Source organism: Eleginops maclovinus, chromosome 8, assembly GCF_036324505.1.
Source record: "Eleginops maclovinus isolate JMC-PN-2008 ecotype Puerto Natales chromosome 8, JC_Emac_rtc_rv5, whole genome shotgun sequence".
In the NCBI taxonomy this organism is placed as follows: domain Eukaryota; kingdom Metazoa; phylum Chordata; class Actinopteri; order Perciformes; family Eleginopidae; genus Eleginops; species Eleginops maclovinus.
In genome coordinates, this window is record NC_086356.1 from 9705212 (window position 1) to 9729743 (window position 24532).

The window sequence follows — 24532 nt, forward strand, 5'->3', positions numbered from 1 at the left end:
TTGATGGTAAAATAAGCAATAGGCTATCTCTTGCATCTATTAAATTAGATGCACCATTGGAATAGCATCCTTTTGCCCTAAGTGTCTGCGGTTGTGTGTCATATTTCTGTTCATCCAAAAAGCCTGCTCAGAATAAATAAATAATTAAATAAGCAACACATAAACATTAGTAAATACATAAATGCAGTGCGTTGCCCTGCTGTTTCTGCGGTCTTCTCACAACCCTGCTCCACCGGAATGAATCGCGAACCCCCGTCCGCGCATGCGCCCCCCCCCCCCTCCATTCATCTCTAGGGATCTCTCGCCCTCGTTCTCGTGTCTTGTGTGAGAGGAAAAACCAGCAGGCGGCTCCGGGTTCGCTTCCCCGGTTGTCACAAGCAGTGTGACTTCTGCTCGCTGCGGCTGCACAGTGACAGCTCACACAGGCGCTCTCGTTTCTCGGATTGAACTCGGATTTTAGCCTATTTGGATTTCTCTATGTTGGTAGCAGTCACGGACTTCAAACACTTTATTGCTCACACCGTAAGTTGGTTGATATGTTCTTTCTGACTTTTCCCTGTTTTCTATGAGGGGTTTTCCGCATGTTCAGCGCTGTCAACCCGAGAGAGGAAACCACCGGCAGGAGTTTTGATTATTTTCGTGTTCTCTGTTAGGAAATTATACTACTTTGTTTTATTGTTTCCTTATCTGTTTATCAGACTTGCTTTCACTTTTCCCCCGAAGCAAAAACAAAAAGTGGAACTTCTTTACAACAGGCTATATTTCCTCATGTTGTGAGGCTACAATGTTGTCAGTAAATGTTTGCAGAGGATGTTAAATTGATCCGCGAATCACAACTGCGATGAGCGGTTTAACTGTAGCTCATTTTATATAGCAGGTGTCTGATAACCACTTCCGCACTGTTCTGGGAGATAAAGATCGTACATTAACACATTTAGGTGTGTTTTATCTAAAAATATTATCCTATTCCTTTTTGTTCCTGCTATAGAAGTTGCTGTTGTGTTTTAACTTAATATTACCTATTTTTTCAACGTTGTTTTTCAGTATTCTTTCATTTCCCCTTTTTATCTCATACTGTTTTATAAAACCAAAAGTTATTGAAGCACCGTGTTTCACCATTGAGGTTATTTCGGGTATAGGTTTGTGTGTTTCCTGTGTGTGTCTGGGATCAAGACAATGACAGTGAAAGAAAGCAATGCTAAACTGCCCTCAGTCCTGTGTTGCTGAACCACCTTGTTGGCTAACCCAAACCTGTTAAGTAATTGTAAACTTACACCAACAACTCGTAAAACCACATTCAGCTTGTCAGTGTACAAATGTCTTCCCACAAGCCTGTACCCTATGCAAAACTCTCCAAACAGTTGCTCTTGGTGCTGAAACAGCGGTTTTAACTATGCTCATGTCATTTTGGACGAGGTTGTTATTGTATTCATTGACTAAACTTTGTTGTCTAGTTCTTGTCATTGCTCAGTACTGGTTTCAGTATCAGCTCTTTGTGCAGTGTGGTCTCCAGGCTTGACTAATGGCCTGTTGCCATTTGGGTTATTTTAGTTTCCTCCACCCTGCTCCACCCTGTTTCATGTGCAGGAGGTGTCTCACACACTCAGCCCCACCTGCCCTGCTCCGATAGAAATGTGGGGTGTCTTTGTTTTAATGCCCAGCACTTAGAGTTGATTTATAGAGTGGAAACAGACTTTTAGTTGTTGCTTGTTACGCCAATATAATGCTCCTCTTGTGCTGCATACAGTGGACTTTGTCAGAGGTTTAGTGTTTAAATCCGTGCTCCTATGTGTGTGTTTTAGGGATTTTACTTTTCCTTTGTGTATTAGTGTCCCTTTTTTTGTGATGGACAAATACCCAGTGGCAAATTTACAAAGTGAGCAGAGTAGCAGGGATAGGGGCGGTTGAGAAAGTGTGTGTGTGTGTGTGTGTGTGTGTGTGTGTGTGTGTGTGTGTGTGTGTGTGTGTGTGTGTGTGTGTGTGTGTGTGTGTGTGTGTGTGTGTGTGTGTGTGTGTGTGTGTGTGTGTGTGTGTGTGTGTGTGTGTGTGTGTGTGTGTGTGTGTGTGTGTGTGTGTGTGTGTGTGTGTGTGTGTGTGTGTAAGCTCCAGGCCCCCATGAGCACTTTCACAGATTCTTTCTCATAGGCATTGACTTGGCAGTGAACACTCTATCGGTATCGATGAGATAAGAGGATGAGAAGGAGGGAGCGAGAGCAGGCGTGTGTTGTACGAACAAGATGCACAATCTATCTTTGTCTCTCAGTATTTTTTCTCCTTGTTTCTTAAAAAAAAAAAAAATCTCTGCATTTCTTTTGGAACATGTGCTACAGTATTTATTTACTAGGGCAGACAGAGATTTCAGGTCTTGATTTATTGCATTATTTATATATTTAATGTACTTTCAGAAGGCATTGAATTGCACACATAAAGCAAGTGATCCCAAAACAAAACACCATAAAACAGAAAGCTCTATTATTTGAAACAATGTGTTCTATATAAAATAGGGCTTTTCACCATCCTATATTTAGCTTTTGTTGTTTGAAACCGGTGATTTAAACAAAGTGGATTAGGATTGTTCAATGGATTTGAAATTGTATTTAATTTCCAAAAATGGAATTGAATTTGGCCCAGATTAACGGTACATGGTAGCTGGCGACAGGTAGACTGACAATTTACGGCAAAGACACCCACACGATGGAATGACAATTGAAAACAGCCCCAAACCTGAAAATCGAAAATCTTTTTTCAGACTTATTAAGGTAATCAAACTGCATTTCAGCCAATCAGCTTTGTTTGTATAGCCCAGAATCACATATTTGCCATAAATGGCTTTGGCACATCACCAGCTATCATTTTGATCTTGGAATTTGATAAAGACAAACTCCTCCCATAAATATTTAACATGATCAAAAAGGGAAGACAGGAAGATCTCTGTCCTATTTTATTCTCAGGTTTGTCCTCCTTCCATTGTCTGGTTGCTGTCACCTCTGCATGTTGATCTTTTTTTCCTGCAAACCCCTCTGTGTGCAAGTGTCTGTATGCCTTGGAGTAGGCGTCTTGGCTGGGTTGGTTCTAGTTAGCTTTTTATCCTTGGTTTAAACTGTCTATCATCTCAATAACACAAACTCAGCAGCAGAGAACCCACAGTAGCGTCACAACATGTCTTTTCCCACTGCAGCGTGTGTGTATTCTGGCGCCCCGTGCCTATCAGCGAAACACGACTCTGCCCACTAGTTCTCATATTCTAGCATACAGCAGCACATTTAGAGTCTCATCTCGCAAGGAAATGTAGCACTAATCCAATTGGCTGGAGCTTTAGTAAAAGCTTTCCTAATTGGCCAGTATGGCAGCTGGCTGCCAAGGATCCAGTAAGCACAACAGGGAGTTAGGAGAGTCCCAGTGGTGCTTTGGTGCAGGGGAGACTGAACAAAAGGGCAGATAGCATAGAGTGTGCTACAGTTTTTAAATATTCCTCCACATGGCAGTAAAAAAAGGAACCATCTGCACACTGCTGACTCAGATCCATCCCGCTGACCATATCTCATTTTAAGCTGTGTTGTTTGACAAGCACACATGCAAATACACACAAGCACACAAACTCCCACAACATTCCATCTGCAGGGACAAGAATGGCTTGCGTTCACACAATCATGTTTGAAGAGGAAGCACGTTCCCAACTGGCTAAAGTACAAAGCTATCAACACAGGAATATTGACTGTGCGTGTGTGAAGTACAAGAGAAAGAGAAAAACGCTGCTACCAACATTCACAGCAGCCGTTCCTGTTTCCTTTCACCTCAGTGAGGAATCCAGGAATAGCTCAGAGTGACAGAGACACGAGATGAGAGAAAGAGGGGGAAGCAGACAGTGAGGGGGGGGGCGTGAAACAAAGAGGGAGAGTCGGACAGACAGAGGCAGAGAGTGTGAGAGATGGCCATGTAAGGTGTCCTGCACCACAGCTTGCACCACCCCACACAAACCCTGAACCTTAAGATGAACTGTTCATGACTTGGTTTCTCAAGTCACTGTTAACTTGAACTCTGGCTCTGTGTGGCGGCTTTGAGATTAAAACTAAAGCAGCCTTCACACTCAGACGTTTCAACACTGAGTCCCTAATAAGGAATGGCTTGTTTTATATTTTATCCCTTGATGTACTGAATTAATTTCCCAAAAGGAAAATGACATTTTCATATGAGAAGTAACCCCTTTGTAAGTTGACTAAGAATAAAATAGCTACTCAATACATTTGCAGGTACAAAAATTAAACAGTCTTTTGCCAGTTTATCAAAGGTTGTTTTTTCTTTGAAATTAAGAAATAAATATTTAAATCATTGTTGGAATTTTTCTAATTAGTGAGGCTCATGAAGAACAAATGAGATGCAGCTGAGCGTATTTATCATCTCTGCACAAAGAATTGAAACCCAAATATTGACATTTTCTATAACAAGGGAATTGTACCAGATGGCATTATAAACCCCTTGTTGTGGGTTTATACAGAATCCCTGTCCTAAGAATTTAGATGTACTTTTATCATGCGCAGGCTGAAGGATACATAATAAAGATACCTGTCTTTGCATTTCACTCTCAGAAATTGTTGTGCACTATCCACAATCTAAGTTGTTAAAAAAAATAAAGCAAGGACAGTGTAACTATCCCCTCAATGTTAGAACACTGTCCTGGTTCAGATTTATATTTAAAAAAAACACGATCATAATATTTAGTATTTTGCATGTCTCCGGTTTTAGCAAAATGATGACCTGTATGTGCACATATGTTGACTGAAGGATTGTCTTCACTTCTTCCTTGTGTACAACTTTAACACACACACAGTCACACACGCACGCACGCACGCACACACACACACACACACACACACACGACCTTCCTCTAATGTCCCTGCTCTGCTTACGGCATCAAAAAGAGCTTAGATCAGGGAAACCATAGCTTACCCTCATGCATAGTTCCCAGAAGATCGGGCTATTTATTTAAAGGCAGCAGACCGTGTTTGGGCTGAGTCTGGAAGCTTTCCAGTGTGTTTCCAAGTATGGGTTAACTAATTTGGTTGCACCAAAACACTGTCAAAACCGTTGAGCAAGGCAGTTGCTCATTTGCCCTAGACTGTGGTTGTACATGGATGTTTCTTTTTCTTTTTACAAACATAATGCTATTTTTCTTTAATTATTTGAATGATTTCATATATGACAACCAGTACTGTGAGGATAACTATTTAACAGAGAAATACTTATAGTTATCGTAAACTGTTTTGGTAACAGTTAATACAAAGAGATAGGCTGTTTGTTGTAGTGTCATGTGATGTACTTTTTCAGCGTTAAGTCTCTGCATTCATCTTTACTGCCAGCGCTTGTTTTGGTTGGTAGTGTCTGTTTGTGGTAGGTTTTTAAAACACATAATCCCATTTAATCTGCTGTATTTGGCATTAGAAACCAAACAGTGTTAAAAACTGGTGGATCAAACTGTTATTTCAACTTATTCAAACAGTATAGATATAATAAGTAGCCATCCTAGCGCCATCCTTTAGGGTTATACTCTTACACAGGCTCTAACATCTTTTTTTATAAAGAACTGCAGGCAATTCTGTCTCATTTTGACCAATCTAAAGCATGCATTTTCGCCGATTTGAATAACCCCACTAGAGTCCTTTACACAGGTTTAAGAACACAGGCAATAAATGGAGATAAGATTGAAAAAAAACCTTAATATTTGAATTGCATCTCTGGAGTAATGAGGAAATAGTTTACTTCACTTTCACTTAAAATAAAATATCAAAGCAAATGATACGTTTGCTTTGTGTGCATATGTGTGCCTGCAGGAGATATTTTCTCTCTGACCCAGTGACCGGTGTTAGCAGATTAATTGCTGCTTTCATGTTAAGCTGTTGCGTATTACCCCGTAATTGGTAATGGAGATTATCAGTGAGATGCTCTGTGGGTCTCTTTATGTGTGTGTGCACGGGGGCGTGTGAGATTTCTTTATCTGATTAGGAAGTTTATCTAATAAAGTAGGATTTATGGGATTCTAGTCTCTCCCCACTGCACACACACACACACACACACACACACACACACACACACACACACACACACACACACACACACACACACACACACACACACACACACACACAGAGCAGCCCACACTGACACGTGTACTAGCAGAAGAGGATCACAAACAGAGTGCGTATCTCTGCAGAGCTGCATGTTATTGACAAAATGATATTGCATATTGCACTGCTGTTGCTGAAAAATACTTTGTATTGTGATGTGGATTTGTTACCTCAACTTGACTTCTTCTTTCAAACTTTATGTTCTCCTTAGCTGCCAATGCTATTAAATCTCATCACTTCAGTATATACTTTCGTATTTGATACTATACACTTAAGTATAAATGTTGCCAAATGCCCTGCATATCAATTAGATGAAAAACAAACATCATGAAAAATTACCTCTGCAGTAAGCAGACGAGCAGACAAACCACTAGGAACCACGTTCTTATCCTTAAAAATGGTGGAATAAAATATATTATATGCAGTATAAATTATATAATTATGTGAGACTTCAAAAACACACCGAGTGTAGAATAAAAGATGTACAGTAGACACGTGACGTTTGCCTCAGAGCTACTGAGGTGTATCCATCCATGTTTGTTGTGCTAACTTGGAGGCCGGGGATAGAAAGGATGCACCAGAGCAACACACACACACACACACACACACACACACACACACACACACACACACACACACACACACCTGCGAGCAGACGTATAGCATTTGCAGAGATGCTTTACCATATTTCTCCTGAGATCTTTTGGAGCCTCCTCATCGTCTCACTCCAGCACACACATCATTGTCAGCCTGACTTTTGCACGCACAGCCACCAATCAGCTGCCCATGTGTGTGTAGCTGTGAAAACAAAAAGGAAAGAGAGGAGAACAAGAGATGTAAATAAAATGATTCTTTGCTTCTCCGGATCTTTATGTTTCTCTTATATTAAAAAGTCACATGCTAAGTTGGAAAATGTCACCATTACAATAACAGATTTCCCTAACCTTAACAAGGTGTAGGTTTAAAAAAAGAAAAGAATCCCCCTTCAGATCATCACGTGGCTTTTTGTCACCAGCTTGTGATGGCAAATGTATTTCAGGGTTTTTTGTTATTTTATTTACATTTTTTTTTTTTTTTCAAATGTGGCTTCTCACATTTCCGTTCTAAATTCAAAGGATGCATTGCAAACACTTTGCAGTTGTGGCTTTTATGCGTAGGTGGGGAGTAAGAGCCTCATGAACAATTCATCTTACATATTTAAATAAGTAAATAATAATATGGAGAAAAAGCTTTTCACTGTTCTTAAAAACACTTCTTATTTACAAAGCTTTTTTAAGAACAGTGAAAAACTTTTTCGCACTCTAAGACAACTTAGTCGTGTGAACCATACAGGCTACTGTGAGATCCTTTTATTTCAAAATATAGACACATTATGCTCACTGGCTATTTTTCTCCACAGCTCATTAGCGCCATATTGCAACAGCTACTTTATAGCTCTCTCCAAACATTTTTCATCCATACCCAAGACAGAAAAACAATGGAGTCCACACATCAGGCAAGCATGAACGAGAATGGTGCCATGATTGGAAACTGACGTGACTGACAGGTTTAGTGTTGATAGGTAACTCTCATAGACAAGTCCATTTCCAAGTTAAATTTCAGTAAACAGGTTCTATGGTACCATCAGACTGGCACTGACACTAACCACTTGCAGCACTTTTCTAGCCTCCATCCTGAGCGAGTTTGGGCATGACCTTGTGTCAAGTGGACACCTTCCTTCACAGATGACTCACTGAGCTAGAGACACGATGCCACCCCGAGAAGGCTTAACAGTGTCTGCCAACGTCCCTGCAACACCCCTCATTCTGTTCAAAATCTCCTCTGACCCAGTCACATTACAGTGATACGGTGTCATGATCTTGGTGGCATGAGCTCTTTGCAAGAAGTTGCAATGCCTGAGAGCCCTGACAGTAAAGGCTTAGTCACCTCAGCTACGAGATCAGTGTGTGGAACAAGCAGTCAGGCTCTGCTAACTGGGCCACTACTCATAAGTGATAAAACAAGGTCTAATATGTGGCACTGGGGGCCTTTAGTTATCAGTAAATTAAAAATCAAGCCAGGGTAGAGCTGCTAAACAGGCGTGATGCAATTTGGGGCTGCTCTTGAATGAGCAGCAATTTGGAAAGATTACAAACCAGAGACTCTGATGATGACTTCTGCTATTGGATGAAAGAAAAAATGTCTCCATCGCTTTATTATCTGTTGACGGTGTAATCTGCTGAGGTTCTGTCTCTCCCTGAAGTCATATAACATACTGTGCTGAGTTTACATCCAAACATTGTTATAAAGTCGATCATCAGGAAACTTCTTCCAAAGCGAAGACAATGATCCTCCCATGTGGATTTCCGCTGAGTACTTGTATCCTGCAAGAGGAAAGAGCTTTTTACTTAATGGTGATGTAATCTCATACTCTGAGGTGTAATATATTTTGTGACTCAAAACATTGACTATTTGAATAAAATGTGCATTCAATGGGTGCAGAGGTTTACTGTCTGTAACTGCACCAGCTGCTGGGGATATTATGCGTGTTGTGTAGCTCAGTTGTTGCTCTTTTCGTCAAACTTTGATCTGATCTGTTGTACTCTTGAGAACATATCTGACCTTTTAAATTTAAATTGGGGATGTTTGCTTTCCTTGGTGCTGAATCCACAAGATTGTCTTTGTTTGAATTGCCTTAAGTGGTGCAATTTAAGAAACACATCTGTACTTAAAATATTTTAGACACTTAAAATCTTGCTCTCTCATTGGCTGCTACATGGTTGAGTGTCCTGTCACGTTAGTCCACAGTGTTCACGTAAACTATAAACGTGTCTTTGTAGTGTTATATTACTGTATGTTGTATGTTTTGCCACTGCACAGCTGGATACCATACAATGAGTATCCTGGCTTTTGTTAGTAAATTTGAATATTTAACCGACCATACTGTATTTGTAATAAATTGGACCACGACCCGCTTTCAATAAAGTGCTATGTTCTATGATGTAATTGCATTTGTTGGAGTGCCACAGTCCTTGGTATTGGGGCAATAATGGATTCAAGTAGGACTGCTTAAGTAGTGAAACTTGTCTCTTTACAACAGAAACTCTCATATTTATGCAATGATTGTGTTACAGAAAAGCAATTGATCAGCAGAAAGGAACTCAGGCCTGGTTTGCATAATTAAGTGAAATACGATGTTGAGCGATGCAGGTGGAGGCTGTAGTTAATCGGGAGTCCATGCCAGGATTTGATTTCCTCTGGCATGCAACACTGTACAGCTACCCGCAATACTTTAGGTCACTAAAAGATATCGAGACAATGTAATCTGCTTAGAGAGAAGCCGACAACGACTTTTGGGGATAAACATTATTCCAAACAACTTCCCTTCACTGGCAGAGCTCCGCGCCCTTCAGAAGGAAACATCCCCTTACGGACATTTCCAAAAAGCAAGGTGCATTTACTGTAATGGACACACAAAAACAACAAGCAAGGGCCAGCTATTTTCCAAATTAGATTCCTAAATGAAATGAAAGATGCACAAAATCTGCTCAGACACATTGAATTAGCAGGCGCAGGCTGTGTTCACCCTGTCTTAGTGAGGATATTTTACCCACAGCTCTTTTTCCAGGAACAGGATCTTTCTTTGGTGATCTTAATCGGCACAAGGGAATTTAGGTTAGGCAATTCTTCTTTTTAGATAAATTCTGTTCAGCAATTTGTGGTTATTATAGTGGGAGGGAAAGAGAAAGCAGCACTCAGGGGACTACAGGTTCTCCGGCAAAGATACTCAAGTGTTTTATTAATACGCGTCCTGCTTCAAGCCCTGATCCTTAGCAGAAGGTCAAAAGGAGGGGGCTTCATCCACAATAGCAATCTGTTGTGATTCAGAAGCGATGATTGATTTAAAAAAGGATGATTTTTACATTTTTACACGTTGTTGAATTTTCAAGGTGATATAATATTGACGCATCCTACTAATTACTCCCATCACTTTTCATCCTTCAGGATAATTTCAGCACTGCGATGCTGATTTGTGACCTTTTTGATTGTGCTGCTTTTTAATTAGTTGCACTTCCTTAGCCAACTGAGCTGTTTGTTTTGGGGTGATATTGGCAGTTCAAAAGCCTGATTTGGCATCATATAAGTTGTGCACTGCCAAAACTAACGTAACCTTCATAATGATGTTGTGCTTGTGCTGGCTACTTCACTAAGTTCAGTATTTTATGATGGCAATGTTCTGTTTTTGTTTAAACACTTTTTGTGGCTAGACTGCAGCATAGGGCAGCAGTTTTAACAATGTTTTGTGGCATTTAAATGTGTTGAATACAGACAGGCACAACACATATAGAGGCACTGATGTTTTTATTCTGAGTTTCAAAACCACACTGTAGAAATACTTTTGACACACATCCATTTTAAATAAAGAGGTTCCTGTTTCCTTATCTCATACGGTGTTAACCATACAGCCACAAGTATAAGCTAAATCTCGTTTCAAATCATGTGGTCATTTTAGCACTGCTGAATAAACAGTTTTCATAGTGCTCAGAATTAGTTTTTCTCCCTCTCTGTAGTACAAATCAGACTTTAGACTGCACTCTAGCCTGGTGCTTGGTTGTATCAACTCAATTTACACACACACTGTAACTGTGAGCACTGTGTGTCAGAGTTTGTGCTTTCAGGAATGTGTGATGAATTTCCAAGAAAAGTGTTTTTTAAAGTCTCAGTAATGACAGAGTAATTTCAGTTTGCTAACCAATTTCATGGTCAGTCATAAAATGGCTTTATTGTTGTAATGCTCATGGACTTTAAACTGTTCAGTGAGTGAATTCTGAACAATACACAGCATTGTTTAGTGTCTGAACCATACAGTAGCCATTTGCTAAATTCCTGTTGTATCAAAAAATAGTTGTGCAGGTGTTGAAATAACAGGAAAAATACTAGGAAAACACATGTTCTGTACTTCGGTTCACTTTGCAGTTACAGTTTGGGGCTGTAGTTTCAGTTGAGTTATACATAATTATGATAAACACAATTTAATAAATGTGAATGTCATTGCATAACCGAAAGAAAACACGTTTATTGTTCCAGCATAGTTGAAAAGAAACTTCTGCTTTTGCATTTTTCAATACTGCATAATTGTCAAACCATAAAATATAGAGCAGTGCGTACCAAACTCAAGTGCATTCAAATACTAGTGATTATGAATTTTGCCATAAAATGCATACTGTATTTTTTAATACCTTTTTAAGGATTAACAAATAGCAACTAAAGATATTGCTTGAGTTCAAACAAGTTCTTGAATTGTGTATGTCTGCAAAGTGTTACTCTTCAGTTTTAAACTCACAATGACCTTATGGCTTCTAAAGTCTAGTCAGCTCACAGCCAATATACAAACCAACGTTTTTCAATTTTCCACTAACGCACAAAAACCCATAGAAGGCTTACAGAGCTGCATAGTGCTTTCTCTCTGTGACTCTGAGTGGTTATATGCTGTCAAAGATCTACTGTAGCATTACTGTAGTGCAGTGTCTCTCTATAGACCTCCACATGACAAGGATAATATTGAGTTTTATGTTCATTAGGATAGACTCTCACTGGGCCCTCAGTTTAAAAAGAGAGCACCATTAAAGCATGTGTGAGTTATTTAACCATTAGTGTTTCTCTTCCATAAAACACCCTGCACCACCCTTGTCACCATCACATGTAGTTCACAAACACATGAATCTGTTTTATTTTGTCAAATACAGCAGGTGGTTTAGATGCAGAAACATGGAACCCTGGAGGACTGCTGCAGTGCATTACATATGCTGTAGTCAGCTTAAGCTATTTCTGTTGCCCCAAGTCAGCCAGCCAAGAAGCAGCCCTGCCCATGTCAGACTAGCCCTGCAGGTTAATCCATCGAGGCCTTGAGTTCTTAATCATTTCAAGCTCTGGACTCATTTTAAGTAGCTCTGCCCGGGCACGTGAAAGTATGAATTCATAGTGGAGATTGGAAAATCTACATGTAGTTAACGAGAAAGATCATGAGTTAGCAGAAACATTGAAAGAAAAAGAACAAAGAGGTAAAGGTAAGCTTAAATTATTCAGCAGTAGATTGACCTTTACTGTGAATGGACCTGTATTTGCATACTACCGTTTGACATTATTGCTTACCACTGCAAAAAGTGGCAATGTGTTTTAGTTCAAGAGGAAAACCTGTGCTACCGCCCTCTTATATTCCTTTGTCTTCTAGATGTATGGCTACCACAGCTAATTGTGTATGTACAGTAGCTAAAGAACAGTCTGAAAAATGGTTAGTATGCTTACAGCAGTCTTCATCAATAAAGATTTTAATTACGGCTCAGAATTGCTGACCCATGCAGATTGTATGGTTTATGGGTTGCTCTTATAGCCGCGCTGTTGGCTGGATCAACAGTAAAAGCTCAGAAACACAGCAGGCCATGAAATATTTGCTGCATGGGATTACATTTCATAGATTAAAAAGTTGTGAGAAAGAAACTGTGAAAAAGAGTGCTTCTAAAAATAGAGTTAAAATGGTTGGTTATGTAAACAAAAAATCTTTAATCCTCAACACTTGAACCCACAATAGCTGGCTGAACATTAAAAGAAGTACAAACTGTATAAAAGAATATCAGTTTTGATAAAAGTTTATGGAACTTGATATGCTCACATCTAGCTAAACTGTTTTCAGGTACACCGCTATGCTGTGCTATTTTATGCTTTGGTATGTTATGAGGTTCTGTGCTATGCTATGCTATTCTTTTCTATAATAACCAGGTGACCAGGCTGAGATAGAAGTATTTAAAGGGTAGGAATGTTTTTAAGTGTGGAAAGGAGATGTGCTGAGCATGCAAAGACCAATTGAGTGGAGATAATGCATAAATAATGAAAATAAAATAGGGGAAAAATCCAGAAGGAAAGAGAAGAGACCATCGAGGGAAACAAATATGTCATGAACACATGTGACCGTAAACCAAGGCAAATTAATTGAGTAACTTGACATCAATGTTGCTGTAATTTAATTTCCAAATTAGCCAAATTAAAAACTCATTAAATCCTGGTTTTGGATGATGCTGTTAGAACGCAATATCACTTTAACCAGTGACTGATTTTGTGCCAGTCAAAGCAATGCAGACTGCAATTTAATAACTGGAGTTAATACACGTTTCTTATTCCAGCAAGGTTATCAGTCACTTTCACCATCATTATCTGGTTTAAGATGTGTCACATTGCATGTTAATTAAATGCTGTTGTGAATAGATTAACTGGCAATGAATTACACACCAAGTTTAATTCATCCATTGAGTGCGATTTGTTAGAAATGTGTGTTTACAGAGGGAATAAAGAGAGATAATGAAAGAGAGCAGGGTTAATTGCAAGAGTGGAAGTCAAGAGCAGACATGAGAGAGGCTATGTTTATTATAGCAGAGGAAGGAAGGGTGTAAACAAAGGAACTAGGGACAGGGAAAAGGAGGTGATAGGAAGATGGGAGGAGGCTATACAGATGGTTAGATAAATCGATAGATGCATGATACACGGTAATCACAGAGATGCCTCTCAGCCTTAACAGCATAGGTGAAGAGAGAACATGACTTCTGCTTCACACTAATACCAGAGACTGAATCGACGTGATACGTCTCCCCCCTCTCCTTTCCTTTCTCTGGGAATTCTCTGACCCAGTTAGCTCCTCCACCAGGCAGCAGCAGAGTTATTTTTACATATTAACAGAAGACAATACTTTGTCCTCTGCTTGTCCTCCCCTCATCCTTCTTCTCCTTTCCTCCTCCATCTTAGCTGCTACCCTCCTTTTCTGTAGCATTATCCTGCGCATCTTGCCCCTGTTTCTGCATTTGTCTCAATCAACTTGGATTCTTTGTTTTCCTTTAAGGATGTAAAGGTGTATCATCCCCCTGCTTTTCTTGGCACAATAACTAGCTTGATTGCAATATTATCACAATAAGTAGTCAAAGTATCACAGGCAGTTATGCTTTCCGACAAAAGCAAGTCATACAGAAGTATTTCTGAAGAACTAAAGACAGGTTCTGAGATATCAATTTATGACCTATGAACCAAGTTTGTAATAATACTCACCAAAACTTGGGATTTCATTTGTTTTGGTATTGTTACACTTGGTGAAATGTGGCAAAACAAAGCATTTTGGCATTAATAAAGAAAGAGTAATGAGTCAGAATTATCAAATATCCCAATACTTTTGATCAAATACCTCGATATTGACATATTGTGGGGTTGACCGATGATAGCAGACAGAGATGATAGCAGACAGAGATTTTCTAAATAAATAATCATTGGAAAGCCCAACATAAACGTTCACTATATAAAAACACTTTTTAAGACGTTTTTCGTAATAACGAATTAATTTATAATATGTTCGACTTGAATTCAACCATTTCAACCTGATTTCAACCTACAAGAGCTGCCACGAACTGCTTCCATAGCCACTGGCTGTAGGTGCCTACCGGATGAGGCTGAAATTAGCATCCGATTCAGCAGTTAAGGGGAAAGTTAAGGGATATTTAATTTACAGCGCTGAGCGACCAATCCTCAGTTTTTTGAACCTCTTAAATCGCTGCATAGCCGATTTATTTGTACACCGATTATCCCAGAGAGTCTCAACATTCTTTATAATAGTGTTTCAGATTGGTGAGAGCTTTATTCTATTTGTGAAAATACAAAAAAGGGAGATTTCGCTGCTTTTTTCACATCCAGACCACATTAGACCTGGTCCTGATCTAAAACCACCTGAAACTGAAAGTGTAATATAAAGAATGTTTAGTCTCTCTGGGATAACCCAGTCCAGATTTGATGAGTCTGCGTATAGTGGTTTTGGAGTGGTTTGGTTTTGGACCTGGTCTAATGTGGTCTGGATGTAAAAAAAAAGCAGCGAAATCTCCCTTTTTTGCATTTTCACAAATAGAATAAAGCTTTCACAAATCTAAAACTGTATTATAAAGATAATTTAGCCTGTCTGAGATAATCCAGTCCAGATATGATGAGTGTAGGTATAGTGGTTTACGATCAGGACCTGGTCTAATGTGGTCTGGATGTGAAAAAAGCAGTGGAATCTCCCTGTTTTGTATTTTCACGAATACAATAAAGCTTTCACAAATCCAAAACTGTGTTATAAAGAATGTCTACACTCTCTGGGATCATCGTGTACAAATAAATCGGCTATGCAGCAATTTAAGAGGTTAAAAAAATGGATGATTGGTCGCTCAGCGCTGTAAATGAAATCCCTTAACTTTCCCCTTAACTTTCCCTTAACTGCCGAATCGGAAGCTCTGACTCGGATGCTAACTTCAGCGTTGTTACACTTTATGTTAGTTTGTTTACTTGACTGGGTTTGTTTAGGAGCTACCGGTTAGCAGATGAGCGGCTGACAAACTCCTATCTATCCGGCTGCTTCAGCTAAGGTAACGTAAATATTTCTGTTATATCGAGATAACGAAATAATGAATTTGTTATCACGAGAAGATTATCTTTGTTATGTCGAGATAATGAAATACATTAATCCCGAAAACGATCTTTTTTATATCGAGATAATACGTTGTTATCACGACATAACAGAGCATTAAAAAACAAATCCATGGCCGTTCTCGGCTTCCGCACAAAATACCTTTAGACAAACTTATTAAATCTGGTAAATCAGTGCATCAGAATATAAATACAGTATGTACAGTACTTACGATATGATATAGATTAAAGAAATAAAGAGAAAACATAGAGTCATTAATTTGTATGTTTACTCTTATTGAAGCCCACCATTTCCTAACTGGCCAGAACCTCACATTCTGGCTCCTTCTCTCCTTTCCTCTCCTCACTTCTCCTCTCCTCTTCTCTCCTCTCCTCACTTTTCCTCTCCACTCCTTTCCTCTCCTCTCTAGAGAGTAAAGGGGGGAGAGAGTGGTTGCAGGTGTAGACAGGTCATCTATTCTCCTCCTAATGATGATGGATGGCAGGGCTGCAGAGAGTGAGTGCTGGGAGAAAAGTGGAGCGATGCAGGGAGATAAAGAAATAGCTGTGTAAGAGAAGACGTTGTTTATATTTGTTTGCTGGAGGGCAGATGGTGGGAGTTTTAGTGATATGTTGATCGCCAAGTCTGTGTATCATTCCTGCCATCTTCCTGATAACTAACAAACACACACACATACAGCTGTGTGGGGTTCTTACAAGGTGACATCTGGAGAAGTGCATCTAGTGCTGCTTTTCCACCAACCCGGAGCCGGAGCTGGAGCCGATAAAGATCTGGTTTTTCGTGTTTCCGCCGCAGCGGCGCCGGCGAGATTAACCTGAGCAATACCAGTTCATGGCGAGTACAGCGAGTAAGAGTTGTAACAAGCAGTATTGCTAAGCAAAGTGACTAGAACGTGACCACACACTTATAAAAAACACACTTTATAAAGTCAGGCAACACTTACCAGGCTCAGTGTGATGCTGTTTATTTTTTACCTTACTTCAATCTCCATCCGTTCAGTGTTATTGATCATTGTGAAGAGCAGGCAGATGGCCTCTGAGTGGTGGAAACACAAGGGGTTCTACAGGCTAGAACCAGAAAAGCGCCAGAAAAGCAAAAGATCAGACCTTGAACCGGATCCGGTTTGGTGGAAATGAGGCATGAGGGAACACTTCTGAAAACACATACACATCTTCCCGTTCCATAGGCAAATAAACACACGTGTTTAGTATCAATTCAAAGTCAATTATGACTGGCGTGTTAACTCAATGCCAAACACAAAGGATTATCAGCTCATGTTTACTTCACCTCTCTCCTGTGTCAAGTGTGTGTGTGTGACTGCCCTGCACTTGCTGAAGCAGGAAAGCAGAGAACCTATGAATGTTTTGAAAGTCTCAGCAGTGTTTTTACAGTGCTTGTCATGTTCGGTCGAGCTGTTTCAATGACAGTGAGAAAAAAAATCCTGATATTCTGTAAAGCTACTGAAATAATGAGTTTCAAAGCTGAGGTTAGACCATAGTTAAACAATCAGAGTTAAACAGGGTCACAGAAAGATCAAAACGGGTCTCTAACATTTATTTGGATGGAACTGATTTTCAGTAGCAATGTCTATGTTGTGAGTATTGAGTGCAAAAGGACAGCTACAGTGATCCAGATGTGGACTAATTCCCTAATGCGCTTCTACTCCACAACACACACCAGCAGGCATACACACACACACACACACACACACACACACACACACACACACACACACACACACACACACACACACACACACACACACACACACACACACACACACACACACACACACACACAGTTCCATCGCTGTCATTCCTGCCTTCTCTGTCCTGTTTACAGAAGTAGGATATCTCTCTTGGTGCTTTTACACTTTCTCTGTCTCAAACACACACACATCCACACAATCACACACACAATTTCTAACCGTCTGTGCTGAATCGTGATCAAACAGTGCTGTATTCTGTATCTGTATTTTCTGGGGACAATTCATTTTTCAGAAAATATTCACATCATCTCCCTGTACAGATTGACAATGTTTGTTTGGCAAACAGTAAATCACTGTATCTCTGGGGATTATCATATTCATTAAAGGGAAGCGCGGATGCATAGCAAACACACACACAAACAAGTACATAAAAGGATTAATCACACCTACTTTTTTGTTAGTACTATGGATATTAAATCACGATCAAATGAATATTATGTATTATTTACAGAAGGGCTATAACTAATTACCAGGATAATTCAAACAAGCATTTTCTTGTGTAGTCTGAACAGCCTTAATCCTAAAGATTGATAAAGAGATAAAACCGAAAAAAGTGTAGGTATCAAAGCCACAAACCTTTGTTTTGTTTCAGAAAAGTGTTTGTACGACTGAGCCTCAAAACATGAAGGATATTTTACTTTTTAGAGGTTGAGTTAAAAAAAAGCTCAGTCCGTCCTCTTCTCCTACAACAGAATGCAGTTTGTTGCTCTTTAGATATGGTGTTGCAGCTGAATGGGGGAAGACGCGTGGAGGCACAAGCAATCCCATCCACCACACTCCGGATATTTCCTCCCTCCTCTCAGCCTGGCTCACCTCTCTGCTATCTCACAGCCTCCCCTCTCAGACGTCCCGTCGGAGTGTGAATGTAATGCTAACAGATAGGAAGTGTTAAGACCCCATCTGGTGGGGTTACCAGACACACATATCCACACATGCACACACAGAGTGGTGAAGTCTCACCCTTCCCAAAGTACAGACAAGGAGGCAGGCTGTAGCTATGGCAACCCATAGCGAATGGAAATGATTGGGCAAGGCTTGAATTTGTTAAGAGCTGAAGCCTAGGGGCAAGACTTTGTCACTTTTTCTCATTTAGTGTGCATGTGCTTGAGACTGTTGACACCAGAGTGGGGGAGAAAAGTCAAGACTCCTCTTCCTCAACCCCCTTCCCCTGTCTGTCCGCCTCTTTCATGTTCTGTTTGAGCGCTCTTTCCGTTGTCCAGCTGTTATGATAGATCTGGGCGAGCACAGCATTTACTCCCTGAAACACGGTCCATAAACCAGGAAAAAGACTGGGAGTTGCATCCATTGGTTGCACACACTTGCATTACTAATTGAATGAAATGAACCACTTCACAGGGGAGATACAAAGCACCCGCAGAGTAGCCGTGACATTAAATAGACCATAAAAGCAGAAGGTCTCACTGAAAGTCAGGCATATGTTCCTATTTAGCCTTTAGAGGAGCGCTCACAGTTTTGACTAGAGGCAGTGTATTCGCCACTTGGAGTTTTATCAACTATTACAGATTATCTTTCTCATAGAAATCCCTATAAGTCTTACCCATTTGTTTTTACTTGCATAACACATCAATTCATCAGTTAACCATTTCCTTGATTTAGCAATTAATCATTTCATAATAAATGGTAGAGAATATGGGACAGTTTAGCTTGTTTTGTCTTACCAGCACAGATATTTCAAATGTCAATAATTCAAGTCAAAATAGTTGCCAAGTAGTTTTCTGTTGATAAAGTATTTGATTCAGTTTTTCACTTCTAGATGTAACAATATACTTGAATACAGGATCTTTAGCAATTCCACCACACAGAGGACTTGCAAGACAGGGTCCTCTGTGTGCGTTATGCTGCAGAATGTGGTGAACAAGCTCTGAATGGAGACTCATTTGTGATTTTAGGGACCCACGCCTTTGTGCCCACAAACCGGCACCAGCTGCTGTAGCTGTATGGAAACACAGAGGGGGTCTTTATTGATGTTGAAATAGAAGTGTCTCTGTAGATGTCAAAACACAACCAAGGACTGTGTGTGTGTACTTTGCTGACTTTGTGTAGGAATTTATAAACTGGTGTGTAGTTGATAACATTGTGTGACTTACTTTGTTCACTCTGTTTTTATTAAAGCCCTGTCTCGGTGTCTTACCAGCTTTGCTTGAATAGACTGAATAACTCCAACGGAATTAATATGGCTGTCTGTGGCTTACAGGCAGCCATATCCATTCTGTTTGAAAAGCTAAGGAAAAGTAGCTTGGCACAGATGGCATCTATTGTTTCACTTATTTTGGCAGAACAAAGGGCAGAATACCCTATGATCAATAGTGGAAAGATAAAATGCTGAAAAGGCATTACATTGTCTCGCTTTCTAAATTGAAATCGTTCTTTTTCTAATTTGGCTTTTGGCCTTCAGAGAATTAGTTTTTTCTTATTTCAAATGCAATATTGAAGCTGTGTGTGTCCTTTTTCTATGGCTGTGTGCTAACAGAGGAGCATTCACAGACCTACTCTATAATGTTTCTGCAGTATAGCTTTTTAGCCTATTTCACTTTTGATGAGTACTGGTATAAATAAGTGGTTTATCCTCAAACTCAAAATATTGAACTGGCGATCATTTCTTTCACAAGACAAGGTTATTTGATTCCTCTGAACAATTCTTTGAGTAATAAAGAAATGCAGTCAGCAGCAAATTACTCTGGAGTGGTTGCACCTGTATACGCTTACCGGTAAATTGCTTTTGCTGGCCACAAACAGGAATGAAGAACAACAGGCTGAACCTGAAACTCCCTGTCACATCTCACTCTGTCTCCACTTCCCCTTTTTCACCCACGTCCCTCCCCCCTTCATCTCACGCCCTACCGCTTCACATTGCATTAGAAGTGTTAGAATCTGAATCTACATTTAACTGCTGTTATAGAAGGGATACAAACATGGATTTTATTGATATTGCATAAAAGTCAGATATTTTTGTCTCTGTACATCCCAGCCCCGCCCTCACACTCCATCCAGCCACAGCACATCTCACCTTTCACCCTCTAGTTGTTTCCTGATTGGTTTTTCAAATCCAAGGCTAAATCAGTGGAGATCTATGGGCCAACGTGCTTCATACAGGAAATAGAGCAATTCCAGAGTTTCCTCCACCCTGTGTGTGTGTGTGTGTGTGTGTGTGTGTGTGTGTGTGTGTGTGTGTGTGTGTGTGTGTGTGTGTGTGTGTGTGTGTGTGTGTGTGTGTGCGTGCGCCACGTACTGTATGTGTGTGTTTGCTAGTGCAAAGGTGTGCATTATGGGTTATGAGAGCTTTCTTCCTCTTAGGTTAGTGGTTTTCTATGTTCAGTGGTTTTACACTTTATTTCTGTGACTTTTTCAATTGTCTGCTCACCTGCACACTGGGATAGTATATGCACTGATTTATACTCACACACTCTCACACACACTGGTGTCAGAACTGAATTAATTCATAACATTTTGATGTGTATTTAAACTCATACAAATCCGAAGCGTGCATGCATGAGCGTCACTATAATGAGAATGATTCTACTGGTGATTATGTGGATTAGGATTACATGTAATATTTTTAAATCGAGAACGAGGTTAGGCATACTCCCTGACATCATAATTACTATTAGCGTGTATGAGACTTAAAAAGGGATTGTCATTTTTAATGTATTCTGCCAATTGAATAGCAAAACTAATTTAGAATTAAACGGTATAGTGTTTTATATTTTCTTATGAAAGCACTTTGGTGTTTCACAGTGGGATCAGTTTATGTGCTTCCCATGATGTGTCAATCTCACTTAGGCTCAAAGCTAAAGAAACTCTCAATCACCATATTTTTCACTGACTGAAAAATGAATAAAACAATCTGATTAAGATTTTGATACAGAAAGGACTAGATAACCAGCATTTTGTGATTAGCTTCAGGATTATAATTAGGCCTGGAGCTATACCAAGAAATACAACAGGTTAGCGACAACACATAGTAAAGTCATGATATCGTAAACATATGCAGGATACCTGAGATTTTTTTTCACAGCAGTACAGCTACAGTTTTAATATTAATAATTGAAGCAAACAAGGTTTCATTGACAGCGGCAGTAGATTTGAACATTTCCAAAGACTGAAAACGTCATTGCTTTAAACATCCACCTCTTCACACTTCATTAAGTTTATTATTATTGGCTCTAGCATCTTGTCTGGCTAATGGCTACATCGCCACACATTACACTGTGAGGGCTCAAGCTTATTGAACAGCCCCTTTGATCGTGCACTCTCCGAGTGATTCAGGTAATGCGGAGGCACCTGTGCTCTCTCGAGAATCTGAGCATAAAACTATGCCAACGTGAAGTATCTCTGCCCTGGTTTCCCTCTTCGAGCTGATGGGTCTCATGCAGCATATGAAACAGCATGCCCAAGCCATATGGACATACAAGAAAAGCCAATTTGTGTGTTTATAATTGCATGTTCCTTGTCTAAGCCAATGGGTTTTTCTTTACATTTCCTAGCTTGTGTATGGTTTGAATTATTCACAAATGTGTGTTTTCACTTACATTTCTCCCAGCTTCCTTGATTAAAGAAAAATGACAGTGACAATCTGCAATCTGTCACTAACAAGCTCAATTTCTTATAGATTGTGTTTTATGCACCGACTCAGGTTCTTATACCACCTACTGCAGCATAAAACGATGTCTTTGTTTATGCTCCATTGCACCACTGCACCTCAGTTTGACACCTTGCTTCCTATTCCTCACTATCAGTAATAGTTTACAAATGAGATGTGAAGGGTTGGTAAATTGGATAATGCTGTTGGCTGAAGGTTTGGTTTTCTTTTCTCGTGAGTGCTCGTTTGAGAACACGTGTCAGTCACTGGAGACTATTATCTGACGGTACGTCTCCATTATTACCTCTCTCTTTTTTTGCTCTGCTGCAGAGGGAAGAAACAGAAACCTGTGATATGAGTTTTTTTTATATTATCCATGAAGCGATTCATCCCGACTGTAAAATGCTTGAAAATGAGTTCCATACATAATTTGCATTGCATACTTTACCTCTACCTTTGCCAGGCTTTCTGTGATATATTGCGAGATAAAGATTATCTTCATATAAACAATTCAGTGTGGCTTCCCATACAGCAGTTTTGTAAGTGTTCTGATTCATATGATGAATCCATTTTCTTATTATTGATGATGTAATATTTGTCAACTCAAACTGTAATGGCTGAAACAGATTGAAAATGAATGAGGATCAATCTTTTGCATGAAATTGATCTCTCTCTCTCCCTTTACTTTTTTAATTTGCTCGTTGTATTTTTGGGGTCAGTTTGGTTTTTGGTCTGCTCTGAATCTACAGGCTAATTACCTTCTTGCTTTGCTGCAAGGCTGCACCAGTCATAGTTTAGGGTCACAGTCATAGACAAAAAAATGCTGCATAATCTAGTCGTTTTTCAAAAATGTATGTAGTTTTTAATAATTTCCTACAATGTCAAAACATACAACCACTCTCACCACCCTCCAAAATACTATCCACACCCTGTCTTGCCACATCTTGTTTGCCAGCGGTCTAACTGTGCAAGGATTTTCTTAACAAAGCAAACAAAACTGAAAATTATGTCATAAAAGGGAATGAGTCTGTGACAATCTAGACATTACATCCAGAGTTGACAAGCAGAAAGCGCATATTAAGAAAGAAGATGTATTTCATGGTACGTTTTAATGATGCTATCATGCTTTACATTTTTTCTACACAGGTTTTTAGTTCTACAGGAAGATTTATTGTGCTTGCACTGTACGCATTGTGTTAGTAAGTCTGATTTATGTGTGTGTGTGTGTGTGTGTGTGTGTGTGTGTGTGTGTGTGTGTGTGTGTGTGTGTGTGTGTGTGTGTGTGTGTGTGTGTGTGTGTGTGTGTGTGTGTGTGTGTGTGTGTGTGTGTGTGTGTCAAAGTTGTGAATAGACTTGCAATCAGAATGTGACTGGGAACCAGTTTGTCTTGAAGGACCATGACGTTTCATCCATTACACCAACCAACACCCATCTCAGCTATGCTTTGTTACACAAGGTGTGACAACACAAAGCAAATACTGTGGATTTGTTCTGCTTTGATTTTCTTTGCTGTGTGACAGTCTCATATTTGTAGGAGGGTGCTCCGCCATCTGTTCGCTGCTTCAGGTTTTAAAGGATCAGCACTGTCAGATATCACAGGGAGGGACATAACATAGAGTTATTTATAGTATTTCAGGCGTTGATATGCACTGTATATGAAGGATTAGGAAAGAAATGTTCCAGCTCCACTCACAAATTATGAATAAAGCACTAGTCCAGCTAACAGTGATGTGCTAATTGATTTACAAAGTGCAAAACGAACCCTACAAGATTATTTAATTACTGCAGCTTTTTATCGGGTAATGACCTTAAGATATTTTAGCTAATAAGAGAAAGAGAACACTGTGGCCTATCTAACAAAACAAAACCTAGTTATAATATTCAGAAAGTAGAATGTGAAAGAGATACAGTGAGGTAGCCAGAAGCTCATAAGTTGTTCTCAAGTGTTCCTGTAGCTTTATTTAAAAGTAAGGTGGTTAGGTAGTAAGAACAATGATAGGGATGGTTATTTGAGAATAGAATAAGCTAAGCTTTGATGATTTGTCGACTACCTGATTGGTCGATTGACAGAAAAAATGATCGGTAACTATTTGAGTACATCTTTTAATGCAAACATTTCTGAAAAGGCTGTCTTCAGCCTTTCTTGCTTCTCTGAAAGTCGATGAGTTTTATACCGACAATGCAAGACATTCAATCACTTTACCTTGAACTTTGAGGAATTGGAATGGAATTTTTTTACTATATTTCTGACATTGTGTAGACCAACAGTTATTTGATTAATGTAGAACATAATCAAATCAATAGTGAAATAAACGATGTTAGTTGCAGCCTTAGCTGTAACCAATTGAATATTAAAAAAATTCTTTAGTTGGCAAATTACTTTCTACAAAGTATTTTGATGCTGCAGGTATTTATTGCACTGATTGGTAATCAGACTTCCATCAAAGTTAATTAAATACACAACTTTCCTTAGGCATGCTGGACATTTAAAAGAAGAAAAATTTGCCAGCAGAAGTCCCGAGGAGCTTTGGAAAGTTGGGGGAATTTTGGGGACAAGCTAACTGGCAGCT

At 39.6% G+C, this 24532-nt stretch overlaps 1 protein-coding gene across 4 annotated transcripts in view; it reads left to right on the forward strand.

The window, feature by feature from the left end:
* Positions 1-345: 345 nt before the first annotated feature.
* strbp (spermatid perinuclear RNA binding protein) overlaps positions 346-24532 on the forward strand; it is a 73879-nt gene continuing 49692 nt past the window's right edge. For all 4 annotated transcript variants that reach the window (XR_010166280.1, XR_010166281.1, XM_063889472.1 and 1 more), the window contains exon 1: positions 346-522. The gene's annotated coding sequence lies outside the window, so the exon portion shown is untranslated. The remainder of the gene's footprint in view (positions 523-24532) is intronic.